The sequence below is a fragment of the Bicyclus anynana genome, chromosome 13, assembly GCF_947172395.1.
Source record: "Bicyclus anynana chromosome 13, ilBicAnyn1.1, whole genome shotgun sequence".
In the NCBI taxonomy this organism is placed as follows: Eukaryota; Metazoa; Arthropoda; class Insecta; order Lepidoptera; family Nymphalidae; genus Bicyclus; species Bicyclus anynana.
Window position 1 is genome coordinate 12,777,643 of NC_069095.1, and position 6,712 is coordinate 12,784,354.

Genomic DNA, 6,712 nt, shown 5'->3' on the forward strand with positions numbered 1-6,712 from the left:
TCTTATTATCAGTTTATGCTCAAAAATTCAAAGTTATATTTTTTTTAAAACAATACCTTTCATGCATTACAATTTTACATTATGATTAAGTCTAAATGTCTAATATTAGCTTTATATATTTAATAGTTGTAATTCACTTTAGTTAATTCTGATATAGTTGTTATGCTAAGCAGTAAAATTGATTTTTACGGCGAGTGAGATTCGGTATAGAATAAAAATATTGAATTAAGAATTCCAAAGTTAAAAGAATTTATAAAAGGAGTTTTAAAGTTTAGGCATCAAAGCAAAAACCAATTTTCGCGTTTACGAAATAAGTAAGTATACCTATATTCTTTTATTTGGCACCCTACCAAGGGTGATAAATTTTGTTAAGTATATTATTATTAATTTAATTTACTACATTAACTGTATAGATTTACCTAGTTAATTTATTTCAATGTATGGCTATTTTAATAGTTATAATACCTTTTGTGTTTTAATAAATATTAGTCGTTATTTTATTTTTTATTTTTCAAAATGTCAAATAAAGGGTTAATCCCATTAAACTACAGATAGAAGGTTTCAGTCGACTTATACTAGTTAGCAGCGACGTATATTTAGTCATGGGTTAAAAGCGGTGGTCTCCGGGTGTATGTATATACAGTGGGAAGGTCGGGATGCGCGTCATTTATTTTAATTTGTCTCTGCGTGACACGCGCGACGCCGGGCACTAATTGAGCGTTGGGGTACATTGATGCTGAGCTGTGTACCCTTTTAGTTTATTTTTTTATTATATGACAAGTTAGCTCATGACTGCGATCTGACTGACGAGTGGGCTAACTTGGAAGAGGTAGTTTATTGTAACCATACCTCGGACGGTTTCTACGCGGCATAGTACAGCATCTATAAATCGCTTGGCGGTGCGTTTTTACCCGTAGGTTGGTAACTAAACACGGCCGAAGCCTTCCGTTAGACCAGACCATATCCAATTAAAAAAAATCAATTATCTATTGAACTGCAGCTCTAACAAATGCGCCAGAACGCCAGAGATGTCGTCAAAAAAAATTAACAAGGTTGTTTTAATTTTTTTTTACGTAATAATGTACGGGATAGCTAAACATTTATTAAGATTGGATATAGGAAAAAGGTTCTACATAATCAAGTTGTTGGTTATGTCCCATAGTTTAACTAACTTTTAAAAGCCTCAATAACTTAACGGTACAAGCGGTCGGACTCATCACCGTTGGTCTGTTGTCGTACCCACTTCTAGTACAGTCTTTCCCGACTAGTTGGAGGGGAATGGGAATATTGGTCATAATATACAAAAAAATATGGCAAATATTCTTTAAAAAAAAACTTTGAATCATCTTCGTTATCAAACTATTGCAACGACCCACTATGACAAGCAGACTAACAGAACCTCGCAGTTTCATTTGCGTAGTTGCCATTCTCATGGAAATACTAAAATAATACTGATGTTACTACCTGATAATGTAGATTTCTATTGGTGAAAGAATTTTTAAAATCGGTTCAGTAGTTTTGAAATTATTCTTAATATACAAAAATGAAAATCTTTTCTCTTTATATTAAATATTGACTGTAGAATTTATATGGAGCTTAGACCCACCACTCCAATGCAGAAGGACGCAATTTTCTTTATGTACTTAGGTTGATGGACACAGGGTGGTGATCAATTTCAGCAAGTGGGATTTGAATTTATAATAAAAAAACTCACAAGTAAATTAAACATACGTAGGAGGAAGCAACAAAAATGATAATCTTTATTTCATCAATACCCAATCTTGATTTAAAAAAAAACAGTTGTAAGTAAAAAAGAGAAATTCACACGGACAGACGTTCGTTATTTTTCAATAAGTATCTTTTATACGAAGATACTGAATAACACACGTTAAAAAAATATAATTATTACAACATTGCAAACATCGAAGGCTCTTGAGATGAAATGCATTCACAACACAAACAGTGCGCCAACAACAAAACAACAAAACCCCAGTAAAGGCCACCGTCTATTGTGTGGAGTGTTGTCGGGAAGGGTTGAGTGCTTAATGATATGAAACACATTGATGTGCACTTCTTAAGGCTGCTGCGTTAGGGGGCAGTTTCACTAAGAAGACAACATTTATATTTAAAATTAATTTATAGCTAAAATTAGAAGAAACAAATTTCTGCCGTAATGAAAGAAAATAAATTCTTATTGTTTATTTGTTAGCACTATGTTATCATTTTTACTATTCTTGTACGCTCAAACTGAAATGTATTGTATTAGCCTATAAGTTTCACATAAGTGAATAAGTGTATTCTTTGTGAAATAATAAATATTTTAAACCCAATAAATATTACCTCGAATAATAGAATAAAAAGTTCAAAAATAAACGGTTTACCCAAGACAGTGGTTCTGTTTGTCTTAAAAGCCATGACGAGTTAACGTTTTTTTTGAAGGCTTTTTTGTATAAAACATAAACGGTGAACGATGAAAATTGGGATTTCAAGGTGCTGAATGGCGACCCCGCGCAGTGTTGGTTGACCTCCCACTAGGTGGACCGAGAACATCAAGCGGGTTAGGGAGCCGCTGGATGCTGGCGGTTAGAGACCGTTGTGTTTGGAAGTGCATGCAAGAGGTAGTGGACGTCCATCTATAAATAATAATGATGATGATGGTGACACAACGGCGACTTCAAACCAGGATATAATTCATAGCCCCGTTAAATAATTACGGTTCCAAAGAAGTAGTTCAAACTTATGGATAACGTATACTATTTACATTCTACAGCATTTATAAATGTCGGGAAACAATTGCCTTTTTCTTCCGGTATTTTTAACTTACAGTAAAACGATGAAGTAGACATGTAAAAAGTACAATTTATTCATACTCTCTAAATATGTAACACGAACGGGCCTTTGAGGCTTCGAATGTAGATACGCCATAGGTAGAGCCGACACTGCTAAGAGTGACAGTTTAAAGGTCACGAATGAAAGCTAAATTTAGGTCTCTAACGTCAATTACCGACATATGTCAAGTCGTAACGTTTAAGCCATAAAACATTCGATTGACTTGCCAAAGCAAGGATATATTAGGTTCCGTTAACATTGTCACCTTTGAGAAAAAGCCACGCTTTGTAATTTAAGTATTTCTATAGTCTCTCACAAGTTCGCCGTAGTGGAATGTGACCTTTATAATTTTATATCATCTTTTTACAAAACGGCGGCCACTCGACAAGGTTATTTTTCAAATAACAATAAATATACTTGTAAAGGATGATTTTATAAAGGAAAATGGCGGACGCGCGGTGTAATGGGCTTAGAAGATAAATGCTTATGATTATGCTCTTTGAATGGGCAACATGTTTTTCTTTGCATGGCCCCCAATGACAAGACGGTTTTGTATTAATGACTAAATAATGATTGTAGGTATATACCTAGTTACCTAGGTACCTAGTACTCGAAATCTAAGTTAGTATAATTTTGTTTTATGTAACTTATATAGTAAAGATATACTTGGGTCTCAAATAAAAGCGCACTAATAAATAATATTGATGACTTGATCGAAAGTGCAATTAATGATTTCATTACCTACGGGGGATTTTCTAAATTTTCAATTTTATGTGGGTTAGGAGAAATTAAAGCTTTGACACACCACACAGAAAGATGTTTTGGTTACTGTTAGGTTTTCTCCAAGAACCCTTTCAAGGATACGTCATGTATAAACATAAAAATACATAGGTATGTGTAATATTTGACTTTTATTTTTGTTACTTAATGTTATAGACTAAACAAACATAATATTAATAAAATATACCGGACGATAGTATCACCCCTCTATGTGGGGTGACCATAATATCCTAAGGCTTGTAAAAAGGCATTATGCGATGCAATTAATTAATATTTATTTATTAATTAGGTATCGATGATACTTAATTAGTTTATGGGTTGATAAAATGCATAAATTATCTTTAGTAAAGAGAACTTGTATAGGTACTAGAAATTAATGATTTTAATTTACATTGATTAGTAATTTATATTCTTTTATTTACGACGAAGTAATGTTGCACTTCGATAACTCTGTTGAATTTTTTTAGTATTTAATGAGACATTATATCTATTCATATTTTATTCAAAATTCCAAACTTTTGAAACATCAAGTTTGACTATTTGTAGAACAATACCCGGTACATGGTAGTATATCTCGAAACCTCCGAACCTGTGTACGAAACGAAAGGTTTCGAGATTTATTGTTTCGAAAAAATAATTAGAACAATATTATATTCATGTAACAATGACAACGTATTGTATTGAACGATGTGTTGTGTTAAAACGAACTATCTCTCGTTGATGTCTTTTTCAAGAGTCTCTTTAATTCATTAACAAATTCTTATAATAGAGCAAGTTTGCAGTAGCTATAAATTATAAAGATAAAACATTTGTTTGTTTGTTTACATTGAATAGGCTCCGAAACTACTGAACCTATTTGAAAATTTCTTTCACTGCTGGGAAGATACATTCCCGAGTGCTACAGGCTATATTTTATCACCGGTTTTCTACGGAAACGGGAACTACGCGAGTGAAACCGCGTGGCGTTTGCTAGTATAATATTAAGTGTGGAAAGTTACGGTAGAGTAATTAAATGAAATTTGAACCGAGGTGGCTTTTAAAGGTATTTTAACAGACCAGATCGTCAAAGTGAAACTAAGTGATTAATAACTGGGTACATTATTTCTCATATATTATGGAGGAAAATATTTAAAGAATGCGCTTTATATAATACTTTAATGGTTGCGGGTCCAGACCCTTGCAACCTCCCAAACCTCCGTGTCTAAATTTCATTTAGGATCTTGGTCTGTTAGCCCTAACTATAATCTCTCCTGATAGTGTGTGATGATGCAATCTCAGATAGAAGCGGGTCAACTGGATAGGAGGAGGATGAAAATCCACACCCCTTTCGGTTTCTACACGACATCAACCAGTTACCACCCTACCGGTAAAGACGTACCGACAAGCTATACCGCTTGGCGATACGTCTTTACCGGTAAGGTGGTAACTATAGTCACCGCCGAAGCCTCCCAGCAGCCAGACTTATACCAACTAAGAATACGATCAGAGTTTCCTTAGTACGATCCCCGAACCCAGGACCTCCGTCTTGTAAATCCATCAAAAAGGTGCATAGGAAAAGTCCACAAGTTGCAGCTCGCGTGGTGACCGGTGGCAAGAATCCGCAAGTCACCGCAGCCATGTGGCGACGTCAGAACTGAGGCGCGCATTTTTTACAACAATCGCCTCGCTCATTAGACTGTAATTCATAACGGTCGCACTTTTTGCCGCGAGGGTCAGGTGCTACGAAATTATAATTTTACCCACTTGTGCGCAAAAACAATGTTACCGCCCCGCGATGACCTAGCTTGATCGTAATGATTGCTTTCTATTAATTTGTTTTATGATTATCAGCCTATTTTTAATGGACTGTAAGTCACATACATCCTTTTCCTTATATAGTATTTAGAGATTAAATTCACCACGCAGCTCACACGCGGGTTGGTGAACTTAGCGTTATAATGATTGATTCTAACGGTAACTATAAAATTTTCCGGAAAACACGACTGTGCTATCCAAGGCATACCTTGTAAATGTAACTTCAGCCGCGACTTTGTCCGCGTGGCAGTAGTTCTTCACAAATTCCTCGGGAACCATGTATTTTTCCAGGATTAAAAGTAGCCTATGTGTTAGTCCAGAGTAAAATCAATTTCCATTCCAAATTTCAGCCAAATCGGTTCACTAGCCAAGGCGTGAAAGAGTAACAAACATTCATACCATCAAAATCATCAGGTTTTCGCAAATCTTGAAAATCCATGGATTTTTCGAGATAAAAAGTAGCCCATGTGTTAATCTAGAGTAAAATCTATTTCCATTAAAAATTTCAGTCAAATCGGTTCAGTAGTTACATCAAAACAAACATACATCCATACAAACTTTCGCGTTTATAATATTAGTAGGGTATCTATCATATGTTACTAAGAATTTCTTGAAAAAAAGAAAAGAAGAAATTCATAGATTGACTCAGGATTCGAACCGACGACCTCATGATAAGAAGCCGCATAGGCTAACGACCGGACCATCAAGACAATAGCTACGCGAGGGTCAGGTGCTACACAATAACTTTACTCACTAGTGCGCAAAAACAATGTAACCGCCCCTTGCGATGACCTAGGTTGATGATAATGACCTCTTTCTATTAATGTGTTTGTAGATTACTGTTTAATTAGCCTTTCTTTCTGTTTTTGGCATTATTGTAAGTATGTGGGAGGTCCAGGTTTCCTAACCTGTGCAGTGCATTTTATAAATGCAAAAATACCGTGAGGAACCATTAGTTTATCATTATTTTCAATGTTGTGCCTATTTGGATTTTTTTTTATTCTCTACAAGTTAGCCCTTGACTACAATCTCACCTGATGGTATGTGATGATGCAATCTAAGATGGAAGCTGTACACGACATCGTACCGGAACGCTAAATCGCTTGGCGGTACGTCTTTGTCGGTAGGGTGGCAACTAGCGAAGCCTCCCACCAGTCAGACCTGGACCAATTATGAAATCCTCAATCGGCCCAGTCGGGGATCGAACCCAGGACCTCCGTCTTGTAAATCCACCGCGCACACATGGAGGCCGTCAAAATATATGGATAGTCTAGTAGTAGGTACAAGGTTGGTCAACCTGCATTGGAGA